Source organism: Cajanus cajan, chromosome 11, assembly GCF_000230855.2.
Source record: "Cajanus cajan strain Asha chromosome 11, NIPB_CcT2T_4, whole genome shotgun sequence".
In the NCBI taxonomy this organism is placed as follows: Eukaryota; Viridiplantae; Streptophyta; class Magnoliopsida; order Fabales; family Fabaceae; genus Cajanus; species Cajanus cajan.
In genome coordinates this window covers 4,095,751-4,114,752 of record NC_138527.1, presented here as the reverse complement: position 1 = coordinate 4,114,752, position 19,002 = coordinate 4,095,751, and the positions used below count along the sequence as shown (strand labels likewise).

The 19,002-nt window shown below is 34.7% G+C and overlaps 1 long non-coding RNA gene across 1 annotated transcript; it reads left to right on the top strand.

Moving 5' to 3' along the window:
- The first annotated feature begins 289 nt into the window (after window positions 1-289).
- On the top strand, window positions 290-2,770 carry LOC145953283 (uncharacterized). Its single transcript, XR_014430823.1, has 2 exons — window positions 290-1,510; window positions 2,527-2,770. It is a non-coding gene; the product is annotated as an uncharacterized LOC145953283 (long non-coding RNA).
- The last annotated feature ends 16,232 nt before the right edge of the window (window positions 2,771-19,002 follow it).

Here is a 19,002-nt window from a genome sequence, read left to right as displayed (position 1 = left end):
ATAAATATATAAAGTGATATGAACTTTCAATCTAACGGTTGAATTTATAAACTAAAAATTATATCGATATTGTTTGAACCCTCCATTTATATATATATATATATATATATATATATATATATATATATATATATATATATATATATATATATGGGGAATGCTAATATACTCCCACCTATTTTTTAGTGGGAGTATGTTAGCAACCTACACTAAAATTTTAGGACAAAAAAATCATTTATTTATTTTGATTTGGGTAATTTGTATAAATGATACTATAATAATTTAATTTAATTTTAAATGAAAATAAAATATTTTCTCTCTCTTTTTAACTTCATTCTCTAAGAGCATCTACAATGAGAGTTGTTTATAAGCAACTCCCAACCACTTTAAATGGGTCTCACTATACCACATCACTCATAAACAACTTATACTATATTTTTACAATTTTTGTTCTAATGAAAATTGCTTATAAGCACCCCTACTTTTTTACAACTCATACTACACTTTTTTGACATCTCACACTATATTTTATGATAAATTTTTACAAAATTAATTATTATGAATAATATATAAATATAAATAATAAAAAAAGAAATTTTATAATAAAAAAATTACAATAATAAAAAAGAATTACATAATAAAAGAAATTATAATAATAAAAGAAATTACATAATATAAAAAATTATAATAATAAAAAGATTTTTATTCTATTAATTAAAATTATACCGGACAAATTACTCAGAGAACACTACAAAAAAATGTGTGATTTGTGGCGGTTATTTTGGCCGTTTTTAGCGGTTAAAAACCGCCAGAAATTGCATTACCGGCGTCGTTAATAACCGCCGGATCTACGGTCGCCAAAAACCGTTTGTGGCGCATATTTTGTAAACGCTGGTTTTGAGCGCAAGAAAATTCAATCTCTTTGTGGCGGTTTGAAACTGCCACAAAATTGATTTTAATGTTACCTGTTTTATAGTTTCTGGCAGTTTAAAACCGCCATAAAATTCATCTAAATTTTGGTTTATTCATCATTTCTGGCGGTTGTAAACCGCCAGAAAATTACGTTATTTTTTTAAAATCGTCAAATCTCACATTTTCTGATAGTTTTAAAACCATCAACTAATACACTTCATTATACATTATATCAATGCATTTTTATTATTTTAAAAAAATTTAAAATTATTTTAAAAGCACATTCATATTATAAATTGAGAAATAATAATCTATATATTTTATGTATTTATCAAATAATTGCTTAAAATTATCACTAATTATATTAATTGTTTAAAATTAATAATGATTATATTATATTGTTATTTAATTCAAGTAACTTTTAAATAATAATTTTACTTATTGAATTCTAAGACCACTTATTTCGTAAATTCTACCTATAATTATACTATTATATAATGCCTAATTCTTTGTGATTAGCAACAACCAGGGTGCTGAAGAACTAGGCTCTGAAAAACCAGCTAGTATACAAATGCATACAAGCATTAGCAGAATCAAGGTAATCTCTCCAATAATAAATGTATACTATCCTGCTGACAAATGACTTTCATGACTTTTGTGTAGATAGGCTTGACATGTTAAAAAATGATTTAATTCTGTTAAAGTTGAACTTCATGACATTTAATCTATAAATTGGTCTTTGCTTGATGACATCAACTGGAGCTCATTTATAAAGAAGCCTGTAAGTTGTTCAAAAAATCAAAACAAAAGCAAGTTTACTATCAAGCCTCACCTTCCATGCATTTTCAAGACTTTGGTCCACATTCTCTGCATCAACTTTAAGAGCTAGTGAACTTAGTAACTCTGCTTGTTGCATCAATGCGTTTATCTTTGGGTCATCCTTTTTAAGGAATGTTCCTTGAATCTTGTCATTTTGGACTGCAAAATCATGATAATCCAAGAGTTGCATTAGAATGATAGGTGACCAATGTTATTTCAGGCTTAATATATAAGAGGTGTTTTGGCTTATTTTCTATTTTCATTTTCAGGTGAAATGTTTTCACTTATAATTTAAAGCTATCACCTCGTTTTCATTTAGTTTCCTCTTTTCCTTATGTTGATTTTAGTTTCACCATTTCCTTCACAAAATCTTGAAAACAGGAAACAAAAAAATGTGATATTTATTATTTTTATAATTACTAGTGAAAAGATATTAACTGAAAATTTAAATTAACATAGTAAACAAATCAAATGGTGTGTTTGTTTCATGAAAATGTTTTATGTTCTCATTGTCAGTTTTCATTAATGATTACAAAAATGTCACAGGGTTTTCACTTGTTTTCTGTTTTCAAATATTTGAATATGATATGGGCAACATAGGAAACAAGGTGAAAATAATGTGACATCATTGTAATTGTAATTAATAATAAAAACAGAAAACACTTCCGCAAACCAAACACACTCTTAATATAGTCCTGCTCTCTTATTTTTTGTTTCACAAACTGCAAGTATTAAGTTCCATAACAATATTTCAATTTAAAGACATTACCATAATCACTAAACTTCAAATTGTAGGCAGGATGCTGGTCTGGCAAGTTGACATTGTGAGAGTTTTGAGCTAAAACTGAAAATGGTGTTCTTGGTTGTTGATTTATTGGAATCCCATTTTGTTTATGTGATCTGTCTCCAAGGTTGATCTTTTCTGCAGCATCAGGGATATGGGATCTCCTATATTGCAATAGGATGACATGTTAACATTCTTCTTAATAGAATTTGTATATTTTGATCCCTTAATTCACCATACCTCATTTTCTTAATAGCTACTACAGATTTTGTTGCTATATCTGTATATTTTTTGTCTTCCAATCAGTAAAATTTATACTCAAGCATGGAAGGATATGATATAGAAGGAATAAGTCTGCACACACCCAAACAAACACAGAAAAGGAATGTTAAATAACATGAAGAAAAATGCATTCTTAAATAATAAAATCATTTCAGTTTGAATTTAGGACAATGACAACACCCAAACAACAGACCAAATTGAAGACCAGAGAATAAAACATAGCATAGGAATTCAAATTGATAGTTTAATAAAGCAAAATAAGATCAACCTTGAAGACCCAAAATCAAACTAAACTAAAACAAATATATTAACCCAAAATCAAGCACTTAAAGTAAGCGCTACAATAACATCAGTGTTTTTAGTAGGTATCCTCTAGCATGCTACAAGATGGTAAACCAAAACAAGCACAAAATTTTGCATCCACTACATGTCTATACCTCCTTTTCAGCAGTACTTCTTTTGTGTTGCTCTAAAAATCTGGCTCCCATCCCCATTTCTTCAAAAGGATCCATAAAAAGCTGAAAGTGGAGAGCAATAAACATAGCTATACCAAAACAATTGATTCACAAATTAAGACAGCAATAAGACCAATTTACCAATTTTAGAAGATAATACTAAATAGTAATAATTCTGAACATGTATTAGAGATGTTCGAATCCAAATCATTACCATTATAAAAATAGAAATTTCTGAAATTCAAGAAATAACACATCCTACATTACTCTTTTGGAACTCTTTGAAAAATAATGTGCAACAGGATGAAAGAAAACAACACATAAGCATTTTAGAGTTAGAGCTCTGCAGCTAGTGAATCAATTAAACCAGATACGATTTTCAAGCGATATTGGGCAATATCACTTTCCAAATTAAGAAAAAAATATCAAATTTCAACTGGTACAATGAAATCTTCCTGTAACAATCAAGTAGACTCAAATATTAAATATTAAATTGAATCAAGTAGAGGGACTTTGACCCAGTATCATGTTTTCCTGAAACCTGTAGACAACATATATGATTTCTCAAATAAACTCATTGCACAAAAGATGATGATCCAAAATTCACACCTTGGTTCCAAGTAAGAATCTGTTGGACAGACGAGGACTGAACAATGGCTGAACCAATCAATAATGTACAGTGGTAAACTTCAGTCAAATTGTGTCGGCATCACTACACCAAGCAACGATGACTTAACACATATTTTTCAACCAAAACTTCATTATAACAATGACTTAACACATTTGATAGCATTTAATACAATCCTTCATTACGCAAATAACCGAGACAAAACTTTAAATCTAATTAAAAAAAACACCACCAAAAGTAATGAAATAACTGTATCCAAATTTTGTCCTTACAAAACTAAATTTTGAAATTTAATTTCGGTTTCAGCTATTGAAACTGTGACCACACAAGGCAACACAAAACAAACTAAAAAATGTGACATACATACCCTGCGACAACTCTTGTTCAGCTCTCCTCCTCCTCTCTCCAGTTGCGGGCTTCATTCACAGTATTGAAATTCAGAAAACAAAGGTAGTTAGGGATTTCACAAATCGGAAACGCGAAGAGAAAGAGAGAGACGGTTACCGATTGAGATTGCGGTGATTCTGGCGCGGAGGTGGATGCGTGCGACGCTTTGTTCTTCCTACCTGGGAGGAGTTTGCGGAAATGAGGGTTTTGCGAAAATCGAAAGCAAAAAGTTGAAATTGAAACGTACCATGCTTGCGAGAAGCTAGCGTGTGCTTCACTCTTGCCATGGGATTCAGTGGAAGAAGAAAACTAAACGAAACGAAACTTCACTCTTCCGAATTGGTTTTCTTCAGTTTCGCCTCTTGCTCTTGCATTCTGTTTTCTCTTCTTTCTGAAATTTTCATTTTCCCCAAATTTTTCCCCAAAGTACCCCTGCCTCGCACAAATTGCCGGACTTCGTTTTAAATTTCTTTTTTTAAGTTTAATGTTAATAAAAAAATTATTAAACTTTCTGGCGGTTTAAAATCGCCAGAAATTGCCAACACTTGTAACGATTACCATTCATGCGGTTTAAAACCGCTAGAAATTGTCAATAATTTGTAGCATTACCATCCTTGCGACAAAAGTAACACTTTTTGGCGGTTTATGGAAACCGCAAAAAAAAAACCGCCAGTAATTACCTATTTTTTTGTAGTGGAATAATATAATAAAAACTAAATTACTTTTTTATCTTTTATTTTATTTTAAAATTGATCTGTTATTTTCTAAAATATTTTTTATCTTTTATTTTTTAAATTTGAATCAATTTGATCATTTTAAAATAATAATTATTTTTAATTTTAAAACACAAATTTGAATTAGTTTTTGATTAATTCAAAATTTGAGACTTCTTTAATAAATTGACTTATATGATAATTGTTGAATGAAAATAAAATTCAAACTAAAATGTATCATTAAACATGATGAAAAGAACTTGAAAATAAGTCCAAAAAAACTAAAAGCTAAAAAATAATATAATTTTATATTATTTTTTAATTATTCATAATATATATATATATATATATATATATATATATATATATATAATATGTTGGATGAAAATTTGCTTTTGTTATTAGCATTATAATACATTACCACAAATTATTTAAAATTGATTTAGTAAACATAATGGATACGCCTTGAACATGGAGTTACAATATAGAGGATAAACCAGTTTATTATTTAAATAAACCAATTCAATAGAAAAGAATTATATTTCTTAATTATATATTTAAAAAAAGTCTTTATCCATTTCATACCAGAAAAAATGGATGCAAATGGAAAAATACTATGCTAGAAACCATTAAAAAGGACTACTCACAACGGTATATATGTTTCTCAAATTATAATGAAAAATGTGACTGAAAAGGTAAAGTAGAATAATTTTCTCAAATGCACTTCATCCGTGATTGTATTCATTATACTCGTATAACCTAACAAAAATCCTATAGCAATCGGTATAAACAACACTAAATTCAATTGTGTTGGCTTCCCTTAGTTTGTTAGCAACACAAAATACAGTCCATTGTTTTGTAAGAATAGTTTCTCTAACAATCCTTCCCCAATGAACATCATATCTACAAAGTATCAAATATGTTCATCACTAAAGTATCCAATTATGTATAAATAAAAAAACATTTATTTAACAACAAATTTATAACTCGTGTAACATCCTAATTTTTAAAATAAAAATAAAATAAATTTGTTTAAAAATATTTATAATATAGGCTTAATTAATTAATTTAGTTTAATTTATAATAAAAATATTTTTTTTTAATAATTAAAATAAAATAGAGATAAACTGTAGGTTTGTAAAAAGCCTTTAGGTTAAGACTCTTTTGTCTGATCTAAAGTCTTATTAATAAGAGAAAGGAAGGAAGGGTTAGGTCATAAAGAAAAACTTTGAGAAACACACGAAAACCCTCAAAATAGTGGAGATTATGCCTATTACCTTCGAGGTCCTCATCTAAGGTAAGAGGATGTAACGTAGTAAATTTTTTTAGAAGGCTCAGTATAGGTGATTCAGTAGTCCAGAACGGACCGTTCCCAAACTGGAACGGGCCGTTCCAAACTACTGAATTGGCCTATAAAACGTAGTTGAGAATGGGTCGTTCTGGAGCGAGAACGGGCCGTTCCAAACCCCAAAATGGGTCGTTCAGGATGAGTTCCAGAACGGGCTGTTCTGATTTCAGAACGGGCCGTTCTGCGTGTAAATTTTGTACTTGGTAAAAGAGTGCAGAACGGGCCGTTCCAGATTCGGAACAAGCCGTTCTGGCCACTCCTGAACTTCTATAAATAGAGTTGGGTAGTTGAGGAGAAGAAGAGGTTTTTAGAGAGAAGTTTTAGAGAGAAGGACTCTAGACTAAGAAGCTTGCTTTGGGAGGATTGAAGTCCTGGGTTGAGCTTCGGGAAGGGAATTCAACTTCTTCTCATTTATTGGCTATTTTGAGCCAATCTTCAGGTGAGGGAAGCTAGAATGTAGGTTGTTTATTTTCAGGAGAGTTAGGGAAGCTTTATGCATGATGTTCTTTTGTTGAAATAGTTGAGTTGTTGGGTGCTTAAGTTGATTTAGGCTATTTATATTGTGTAAGTTGACATGATAGATGAATTTTAAATATGTTGTATATTGTTGAAGTTGTTTATAAAGTTGTTAAGTTGCATTAAGTTGATATTTTAATGACTATAGTTGTTTAATTAAGTTGTTTGCTTGTTGTTAAAATTATTAAAGTTGTATAGTTGTATAAATGAATAAGAAGTATAATTACATTTAGATGTATGATGAGTAGAAAGTGAAATGAAGAGATGCATGTTGAGTATAGAGTTGAAAAGTTGCTATGTTATTTAAAGTTGTTAAAAGTTGAGATTGATGACTATAGTTGTTTATTGCTGTAAAGTTGTTAAGTTGCCTATTGCTATAAAGTTGTTTAAGTTGCTTATTGTTGTAAAGTTGTTAAGTTGCTTATTGTTGTAAAGTTGTTAAGATGCTTATTGTTAGTTGTTAAGATGCCTATTGATGTAAAGCTGTGTTGTTGAGTTGTAAGCTGATTAAACTGTGATGATAAGTTGTTGATCACTAGGACTAGGGGAGATGTTTTCGAAGTTGCTCATCCCATTATGTGGATTGAGATAGTTCTGGTGCTCTGATAGCCCAATTTGTTGAAAAACCCTCCTTGGGAAGTTGTCCCTTAGAGTGGTCGTTGTGTTGTTCTCCTCTAGGACTTAGTTGATCACGTGTGTGGGCAAGGTCGAGGCACACATGTACAAAGCGACCACGGTATAGGGGCAAGGTCGAGCTATACCGATTATAAAGCGACCACGGTATAGGGGCAAGGTCGAGCTATACCGATTATAAAGCGACCACGGTATAGGGACAAGGTCGAGCTATACCAATTATAAAGCGACCATGGTATAGGGGTCAGGTCGACCTATATCGATTACAAGTGGCCAATTTGAGTAAAGTACGAAGTCGGGAACTTAGTTCCTAACCGTGTACTATACTTCCTTGTTTAAGTGGCAAAGTCTGAGAAACCCTTATCGTGTTGTGGATTGATATCCAAATGTGATGTGTTGTCAAGACCTATCCACTTAGACTACTTACCATGTTGTAGGAGATCTCCGAGTCAAAATGTGTGACGACGCATAAGTTTTTAATGAGTTGATTTGTTGTTGATATGAGTAGTACATACGTTGTTGTGTTGTTAAGCTGTAATTGTGTTGTATGTTGACCTTGTTGATGATGATGATGCTAGCATCGCTAGATTACCTGTGTTGTAAGTTGCTTTTAATACATGTCTTGGTTGTTGTTATGATGAATATGGTGATTATTGTTGAGTGTCTTTTATACATGATTTGCACTCAACTTTTGGTACTCTTTTTGGTAATTGTAGATATTATATATGTTATTTTACCCCCTTTATTTAAAGAATCAAGTTATACTAAAAGAGTAGAGGAGTAGTAGCAAAATCTTAAGGAATTTCCTCATTTTTTGCAGGTTTTTTTAGGAAGGTAGAGATCCACAACCATAGCTGTGGATCTGGAGCTCGAGCTGTGGAAATCTGGGGAGAAATTGTGAAGGTCAGAAACTTGCAGCTATAGTTGTGGTTCTGCAGCTATAGCTATGGAAATCTGGAATGCTCATTTTTTGTTCCAGAGACTTGAAGCTATAGCTATGGATCTGGAGCTCGAGCTGTGGAAATCTGAAATACGATTTGAAGCTCCAGAGAGTTGAAGCTAAAGCTGTGAACTCAAAGCTAAAGCCATGGAGTACCCAGGACCCAGCAAAAACTCCAGAGATCCACAGCCATAGCTGTGGCTTCACAGCTGCAGCGCTGGAGGTTCCTTAAGCTTGAAGGAGTTGCCACAGCTATAGCTGTGGAACCACAGCTATGGCTTTGGAGGTTTCTTCACCCTGAAGGACTCTCCACAGCTATAGCCGTGGATCTACAGCTGCATCCGTGGGAGTAAAAGTCACTTTTTGGCCCTGTTTTGAAGCTCATATAAAAGGGGAAAAAAGGAGAAACAGGGGATCACGAAAAACACAGAGAAAAATAGATTGAGAAGCACGTGAAGGGAGAAACGGAGCAAGAACGAAGACTTGGGCAGCTGGGTCATTTGGGAACAAAGCCCAACCCCTTGTTCTCATCTTCTACTTTGTAATCTCTTCTTTTACTTCTTAGATCTTGTAATGGCCATGTGTGGCTAAACTCATTTAGGATTGGTTGGATGTAACTACTAACTCCTCTTCTTCTTAAATATATGCATTTTGATCTCATTATTTGTGCTTGATTCTTCTCTTAATGCTTATATCGGCTTGATCACCCTTTGTATAATTTTTGGCTTTTGAATCCAGTTGGAAAACGTTTTCGAAAACCCGAACTGAATCTTGCACCTAATCATTTCTTGTTCTAGGAATAGACTTGATTTGGTTAGTCACATTGTTCAAGTCATTGTTCTTAATGCGAAGTGTTAAACTCAAAACATAGAGGAATCATGTTTTGAGCTTAATGACTTTAGGATTCAACCTTGAGGAATCTTGTTGAATTACTTAATGAATGTGGAAATAATGGAATTAGAATCGCATTTATTTTAAGAAGATCTACGAGTTAGCAAGTGCTCCTGAATCAATCCTTGTTTCTTAACCATTGTCTTTACTACTTTTATTTTATCGTGTTGATTTATTCCATCTTTACCCATTTGCAATTTTAACATCATTCTGTTTTAAATCATTAGAGCAAGAATTACTAAACACTCAAATTCCTGAGGACGATATTTGAATACTACTTCGAAACTTGGTTCACTTGCCAAGTGGTGGGTTGCGAAAAGCCCTCATCAATTATTCCAATGGTTTGTAAAGTAGTTATGTTGAAGTGTTGATATGTGAAATCAGGTTGAAATATTGTTGAGATGTATAGTTGTTATTGATATTAAATTATTATGAGTTGTTTATTGTCTCTAGCTTACCCTTGCATGTTTCCATGTGGTTTGGACTGCGATGATCATACGTGGTATGGGAGCAGGGCATGGATAGGCTAGGAGGTAGCTGCTAGAGGTCACAGGAGGTGCCTGAAGATGGATATTTTTTTGTAGGCTACCTTATAGTAGCATATTTCTTGTATATAACTAGTTGTTGTTTGTTGCTTGATTAGCAACTTGTGTTGTAAATATTTATTATACTATTTTAGTATATATTCGAGCAGTGTGTAGTGTTGTTCCGTAGTGTGACGGCCACGGCGGGTCGTTACACTTTTATGGTATCAGAGCAGTTTGAGTCTAGTAGACACTCTATGGGGGTGGTTCCTTTAGGCTTTTGTTGTGTTGAACTCTGTGTTGTGTTGGATGTTGTGCTTATTTGTGTTGAGTAGTTGAGATGTAGTGTGTTGAATGAGTTTTTCATTTTATAGAAGATGCTTAGAACATGAGTAGATAGCCCATGCCATGGAGATGATGGCTATGGCTATGCAATAGCGGAATGCCTACTTTGCTAAGATGGATGCTGAGAGAGCTACGACTAGTGCCTCAAGACCAGTTGGGTCATAGGAGAGTCGTGTTTTGGCTGAGTTCAGGAAGTGTAGTCCTCCTTAGTTCAGAGGTGATGCAGATCCGGAGGTGGCTGACCACTGGATTTGCGAGTTGGAAAAGATATTCTTAGTTCTAGATTGTTCAGAGGAGTGAAAGCTCACCTATGCAGTGTATATGTTGACTGGGGAGGTAGAGTATTGTTGGAGAGGTACGAGTCACATACTGATTGACTGTGGAGTGCTTATGGACCGGGTGTGCTTCAAGAGGGCCTTCCTCGAGAAGTACTTCCTAGTGAGTGTCAAGCATGCTCGGGAGGCAGAGTTTATGAGATTACAGCAATGGGGAATGTTGGTGACCGAGTATGCCGTGAGATTTGAGCCCTTGGCGCACTTCTACACCCAAGCCACCTCTGAGGCTTGGAAGTGTAGGAAGTTTGTTGAAGGCTTGAAGTATGATTTGAGGAGAATGGTGGTGCCTATGGCCATCATGGAGTTTCCAGCCTTGGTAGAGAAGGCGAAGGTTATAAAGCGGCTAGAGAGTGTCGGCAAGCCGAAGAAGATTGTTGGTGGACCAGTTGGGTCCAAGAGTTGTGGTGGTCTTCAGAGGAAGCCTTATGATAAGCCCTAATCACAACAAGGTGGGGTTCTATCACAAGGAAACCTATTGACACAACTAGGAGTGGAGGTTAGAGTGGAGCTGCTACTCTCAGATGTTACAGATGTGGTGGACCTCACTTCATTCGTGATTGCCCTCATACCGAGAGCAAGTGTTTTAGGTGTGGCTAGATGGGTCACATGTCGACTAGTTGTCCTGTAGGTACCAGACAGACCAGGAGTGCCCCGAGGGGTGATAGATCTACTGTAGCTGGGAGGGTGTTTGTCTTGACTGGAGTCAAAGCTTCCACTTCATCTAATCTAATGAAGGGGAAGGGTAAGGCTACTGGTAAGGATGTGATTATGTTATTTAACTCAGGCCCCCCATTCATTTATTTTATATAAATGTGTTGAAAAGTTGGATTTGCATGTACGTAATTTGGGGTTGAGATTGTTTGTGTCTACGCATGCTTCTATTTCTATTATTGTCTCTAAGATGTGTTTGGTTGTCCCTTGGAGACGTGTGATAGGAAGTATAAGGTGAACTTGATCTGTTTGCCTTTAGTGGATATTGACATAATCTTAGGGATGAATTGGTTATCTGCCAATCACATTCTTATAGATTGTGCCAATATGGAGTTAGTTTTTCCCTTAGGGGGATGATGAATTGTTGATTTCAGCCAGCCAAGCTGAAGTGATGTTGAGAGATGGAGCAGAGTGTTGTTGATGAAATCATGCTTAAGAAGACAAGAGGTGACATCCTAAAAGATCCAAGAGGAGTGGGCTAGACATGGAGGTTTGGGCCAGTTAAAGCCCAATGGGCCCGATGAGCTTGAAAGGCCCAAGTTAAGCTTCACATGGGCCTATCTTGATATGACCATTCTTTTTATGTTTTATTGGTATAGTTTCCATATATTTTGGGTCTTGTATTTTGGACCACATAGAGTAGCATTTTTGGGCTTTAGGCTTATTGGGCCTAGTTTTGGGCTTCATGGGCCTTTAGGCTTTTGGTACCCAATATTGGACTCATTTTCATTCTTGTAATTTTTCCTTTCCATTGTATTTGATTGGCCATTGTATTTAGGCCATTAGAATAGGGTTGTACAAGAATTACTTAAATAGGCAAGTTAGACTAAACTAGGTTTAATTTGGAAGTCATTTAAGTTACATTTGAGTCACATGTTTAGCACCAATGGTGGCTGAACATGTGCCACTCAAATTAACCCTAAATGATCCTTAAATTAAACATAGATGCACCCTAGTACCTAAACTCACGGCCAAGCACATGGGAGCCAAAATTTGAATTCAAATTTCAAGTTTGAATTCAAATTTTAGGCGCCACATGTAGGCTTGGATTTAGGCGCCAAAGTGTGCAATTTCGGATGCCTGCTTAAGTGCATATCACTCACTTTGTAATCACTTTTGATATATGAAATTTTTGAACATTTATTCAGCCAAATTTCTTCAAGAGTCACCGAGAGAGAGAGTGCCTTCAAACCCTAGGAACTTCACTTAGTTTTCTACCTTTGAAGTGAGCAATCCTTTGATGCTTAAGCTTGGATGCTTCCATCCATAGTTTAGGTCCTTTTGATCCGAGAATCTCCTTCATTCAATTCTTCTTCATTCGGTCTTCATTCTCCAAAGAAGATGTCCTAAGCAAAGGTGAAGTCAAGGAGGAGTTCTTCAATCATTCCTTCTAGCTTCTCCATCAATTTTGGTATCTAGAGCATGGTGCTTCATTGGACATAAGTGTTCTTGATTTTGACGGTTTGTTTTGTGTTCTTGTGTTCTTGTGTTCTTGTTGTCACAATTTGAGTTTCTTCTTGGATCTATAATTTTTGAAATCAAATTGTTCCATAGATCTAATTGATTGATTGCATTTTGATTTTCAATCCGCAATCAATGAAACTAGGATTCAACTTGTGCTATTGTTTTGTTTTGATTTGAGTTTTTCCATTCTTTGTTTAATTGTTTCGGTCATTGGAGTCATATGCATGTGTGGTCTTTGATTTTTGAATCTCAAGTTTTGCCTAGTCATGTACAATTTCTTAAAATGTCAATATCATTCAAGATGTGCTTGTAGTTTGTGCTGAAAATTTGAATTCTAATTTTGCTAAGTTTTGGCCGAGACTTACTTCTTCTAATTGTGCCTTGCTTGTGTGCTTTTTCTTTACATATTTGAGTTCATGTTCACTAGTAGATCATTGGTCAGCTCTTAATGTTAGGTTTCCATTGTGTACTTGAGTTTTCAAATTACTTTCCATAGTACTATTGAATCAATCTTTCGTAACTTGAAAATTTTAAGTGAATCATCTTACTTCTAGTGCACTATTTTGTTTTGGATTCAAATTTTAAAAGTTTGCTGGATGAAAAACAGAGAAAATACAGAGCAAAACAATTCAAAATAGTTATAAAAAAAAAAGAAAACAAAAGAATCCAACCAAAAGTTTAAAAACTAGTGCACTAGTTCTTCAAATTTCACTTGAAATTCTTCATTCTAGTAGATCCGGTTTCTATACTTTGGAATTGTGAAAATTTTGAAATCAAAAGGCAAGTATCTTCTCTGGAATATATATTTGTATTCAGAAAAAGAAAAGAATTAAAATATATATATATATATACATATATATATATATATATATATATATGTATGTATGAGTAAGTAAAAGCCGAGAAGAACAATTAAGAAAAATACACTTGAATTCCACAAATTAATTGGACTACTAATTTGTTTCTACTTGTTCAATTACTTCCAAAAAAAATTTGATTTGTTAATCTACTCTAGTACTTATCTAGGAACCTTCCTTACTGTGTGCTAGCTTTCTTTGGAGTCTTAATTTTCAGCTTTCATCTTTGGATATCTTTGAGTCTTGTCTTAAACACTTTACTCTTCAATTTTTGGTATAAGCTTGTTAAATTGTGCTTTTGTTGCTTGTCTAGTTTTCTTTGACTAAAAATTATGAGCTGGAAGTGGCCTCAAATCCTTGCTTAAGGACCAAACATTGACTCAACAAAAGTAGGAAAGGAATTGGACATAAAAGACTTGAAAACTTGACCTAATTTAGTGACCGAAAATTCCTAAACCTACCTTCACAAGAGTGATCTTTCCATCTACCTTGTGAGCAGCCTACATTCATTAATTTGTTGTGTTATTTGTGCAGGGTCCAGGAGCAACAACATTCAAGGGTTAGTGGCGGATTGGAACACTTAAACAAGTGTTGAAAAACTTAGACAACAAATCCGTCACTAATTGTTCACTAAAGCACCACAAATTTGTTTTTAGTGTAGTTTAAATTTTGCAATTTCTCTTGTATTTTCAATCAATATGTAAAGCTTGGAGGGAGTATTAAGAAGCTGGTCAGGTATATCTAACCCTTGGTAGCTCACTCACGTGTGGTACTAGTGGAAGTGGCTTGGAAATTTCATATGTTTCAAGCTTCCACTTAGGGAAAAATGACTAGTTACTTAATCTTGCTTCCTTTGAGTGTTTGTTCTTTAATTTGTTTACTTTGCTGCCTTATTTCGACTAGCATTGTGTAGAGTTACTTGTTCACGTTTAGTTATCTTCAAAAACAATTGTGAAAAACATTCAACATAAAAATCTTTGTGAAAAGTTTTGTGGAATTGAAATACCACAAGGGAGTTTAGTGATTTCCACTTGAAAAGGCTTGGTTATTAAGTGGCTCTTAGTAGCTCACCTCCCTTGATAGTGCAATTTGTACACTTAGACTTCCAAGTGCTATTTTTGTTCCTATAAAAGACCAAAAATATTTTGTTTCTTTTGCATAGCATATAAACTTATTATTGCTTAATCATGAGTCATATTTCTCAAAGTGATAGTGACCTTGAATCTCCTAAAAGTTTTTCTCAAATTGTTAAGGAGGTTGAGGCACTAAAACTATGGAGACAACAAGAGGTACTTCAAAAAGAAAGGGAAAAGATTGAAAGAGAAGTACAACTTGTTGCTCTTGAGGAAGAGATAAACAAAATTAAGCAACAAGAAGCAAGACTTTTAGAAAAACTCAAAAATAAAAAAAGTCAAAAAAGTTCTACTAAAGGTTCCAATGGCTCCACAAGCCAAGAGGATGTGGGTAGTTTGAATGTAGATGAATATTACCAACCCATACCTAGAAGAGTCATTAAGGAACCCAAGGTTAGGGAATCAAGAGTTGATCTCCCTTCCTTCCATGGAAAAGAAGATGTTGATGCCTACTTGGATTGGGAAATGAAAGTGGAGCAAATCTTCACTTGTCATCAAGTAGGTGAGGAAAGAAAAGTTCCCTTAGCCACCTTAGCTTTCCAAGGACAAGCTATGTATTGGTGGACAGCCTTGGTAAGACAAAGGCGACTTCATAATGATCCTCCTATAACCTATTGGAATGATTTGAGGAGTGCTATGAGAAGAAGGAACATACCTTCTTATTATAGTAGGGAGCTTATGGATAAGCTCCAAAGACTCCAACAAAAGAACATGAGTGTGGAGGAGTATAGGCAAAAAAATGGAGTTGTATCTAATGAGGGTTGGAATAAGGGAGGAAGAAAGATTAACAATTGCAAGATTCTTGAGTGGTCTCAACTTTGATATAAGAGATAGAGTTGAATTACTCCCTTATAGGGGCCTTTATGACTTGGTCCAACTTTGTATAAGGGTTGAGCAACAATTTCTTAGAAAATATTTTAAAAATTCCAACTCTAAATCTTATAACAAGGAAGAACACAAGAGGGAGGGAAGTTCATTTAAAAATTATGTTAAAGAAAACCCCTCTAAACCTCAAGAACTTGACAAAGAAGTGGAAAAGAAAAAGGTCACCTCACACACTAGTTCGAAGACGAGTGAGATCAAATGTTTTAAGTGTCTAGGAAGAGGCCACATTGCCTCTCAATGCCCCACCAAAAAGACCATGATCTTAAGGGGTAAAGACATTTACAGTGAAGAATCTTCATCATCTTCCTCTTCTAGTGAGAGTGAAGATCAAACTAGTGATCATGAAACAGAAAAGCTATATCCTGTTGATGGTGATCTTCTTATGGTCAAAAGGCTTCTTGGAAGTCAAACAAGCCTTGAAAAGAACTCTCTTTATTCATAAAAGTCTTAACTCTTATCCTAATGCTACCACTAATCTTAAAGTTGAGAATGAGGAACAAAATAAACTTCAAACATAGAATTTTCAACTTCGAGATATAGTGAAGAAGGAGTGGACTATTTCTAGTTTTACTCCTTATACTACTTCCTTGGAGGTGCACAAGGGAGAAATTATTTTTGTGGTCTTAATAAAGCACCCAATTTTTGGTTTACATTGTTTGGCGGATCCAATTTGTAATAATCTATATTCTATGTTTGCTCTTATGAGAAATTCTTACTCTTTTGAACTTAATTTGATTATTTTCCTACAAGACAAATATAGCTTATATGATTATGAGTATCCAATAGGCAATCAAGTCCAAATTGTTTAGGGCGTTTTCTAGTAGTCTTTTCTTTATACTTTAGGAAAAACCTAGGATACCATTTAAGGTATTTTAGGCAAGATGTTGTAGTGTTTAAGAATCATTCTTTTCATTGTCTTAGTCATAATGTTACTACATTTTTAGGATTTCCTTCTAGGTTATGCTTAGAAAAGGAGCCTATTTCTACTTTTAGGGAGTCTAATTTTGATAGTTTATTTTTCTTTGTTAGTCTAGATAGAAGGACTCCTCTTAGGATTCATAATCCATTTTCTTACCATGAAAATTTCACCTCTTATACATTGCATGTGGTACATGTAGGTGTTGATTTTTTTTCCATGCATCCTCGATATTTGAGGACAAATCCTTTTCAAGAGGGAGGGGATGATGGAATCATGCTTAAGAAGACAAGAGGTGACATCCTAAAAGATCCAAGAGGAGTGGGCTAGACATGGAGGTTTGGGCCAGTTAAAGCCCAATGGGCCCAATGAGCTTGAAAGGCCCAAGTTAAGCTTCACATGGGCCTATCTTGATATGACCATTCTTTTTATGTTTTCTTAGTATAGTTTCCATATATTTTGGGTCTTGTATTTTGGACCACATAGAGTAGCATTTTTGGGCTTTAGGCTTATTGGGCCTAGTTTTGAGCTTCATGGGCCTTTAGGCTTTTGGTACCCAATATTGGGCTCATTTTTATTCTTGTAATTTTCCTTTTCATTATATTTGATTGACCATTGTATTTAGGCCATTAGAATAGGATTGTACAAGAATTACTTAAATAGGCAAGTTAGACTAAACTAGGTTTAATTTGAAAGTCATTTAAGTTACATTTGAGTCACATGTTTAGCACCAATGGTGGCCGAACATGTGCCACTCAAATTAACCCTAAATGATCCTCAAATTAAACTTAGATGCACCCTAGTACCTAAACTCACGGCCAAGCACATGGAAGCCAAAATTTGAATTCAAATTTCAAGTTTGAATTCAAATTTTAGGCGCCACATGTAGGCTTGGATTTAGGCGCCAATATGTGCAATTTCGGATGCCTACTTAAGTGCATATCACTCACTTTGTAATCACTTTTGATATATGAAATTTCTGAACATTTATTCAGCCAAATTTCTTCAAGAGTCACCGAGAGAGAGAGTGCCTTCAAACCCTAGGAACTTCACTTAGTTTCCTACCTTTGAAGTGAGCAATCCTTTGATGCTTAAGCTTGGATGCTTCCATCCATAGTTTAGGTCCTTTTGATCCGAGAATCTCCTTCATTCAAGTCTTCTTCATTCAGTCTTCATTCTCCAAAGAAGAGGTCCTAAGCAAAGGTGAAGTCAAGGAGGAGTTCTTCAATCATTCCTTCTAGCTTCTCCATCAGTTGTATTCTATTTGCAGTTGTGAGTGTGGAAACTGAGAAGGTGATCAATAGGTAGGAGTTGTGAGGGAATTTTTGAAGGTGTTTTTGGATGAGGTGTCTGGGTTACCTCCTATTAGGGAGATTGAGTTTAGCATTGATCTGGTCCTTGGTGTAGGGCTAATGTTGGTTGCTGCCTATAGGATAGCTCCAACAGAGTTGGTTGAATTGAAGTGTCAGGTGGAAGAGTTGAAGAGAAAGATTGACTACTTCTCCTATGTTAGTGTTGCCTGATCTTAGTGAACCATTTGAGGTGTGTTGTGTTGTTTCTCACCGAGGGTTGGGGTGTGTGTTGATGTAGAATAGGAGAGTAGTTGCATATGCTTTAAGGCAATTGAAGAATCATGATAGGAATTACCCTACTCATGACTTAGAGTTGGCAGCAGTTGTTTTGCCTTAAAGGTATGGATGCACTATTTTATAGTGCAGGGTTCAACGTCTTTGGTGATTGCAAGAGTCTAAAGTATTTTCTTGATCAGAAGGAGTTGAACACGAGACATAGACGGTGGATGGAATATTTTAAAAGACTATGAATTTCAGTTGATGTATTACCTTAGGAAGGCCAATGTAGTGGCAGACGCTTTGAGTAGGAAGTCCATCCACATTTCTAGTCTGATGGTAAAGGAGTTGGAGTTGGTTGAGAAATTCAGAGATTTAAATTTGTATGTGGAGTTGGCTCAAGACCACATTAGCTGTGGCATGATTACCATTGCTAGTGAGTTCTTGTAGTAAGTTGGTATGAAGTAGTTGTAAGATTCGAAAGTTGTGAAGGTTCTTAATTTGTTGGATGAGGAAGCAGTTGGCTTTGACATGGGAGAAGGTGGGATTTGAGGTTTAAGGGGAAAATTTGCCTACCTCAAGATTCTAAGTATAAAGAGACATTGTTGAATATATATGGCGGCCTGTCTGACCTGTCAGAAGGCTAAGGTTGGGCACCAGAAGTCTGGTGGTTTAATTGTAGATGATGGAGATTCTGTAGTTGAAGTTGGATAGTATCACTATGGATTTCATTGATGGACTGCCTAAGTCGACTAGGAATAGTGATGCTATTTGAGTTGTGGTTGAGAGATTGACCAAGTGTGCACATTTCTTGCCTGTCAATATCAAGTGATCCTTGGAGAAGTTGACACATTTGTATGTGAAGGAAATAGTACGGTTGCACGGGATGCCTTCTTGTATTATTTCAGATAGGGATCCAAGGTCCACTTCTAGATTTTTGGCAGAGTCTACACCAA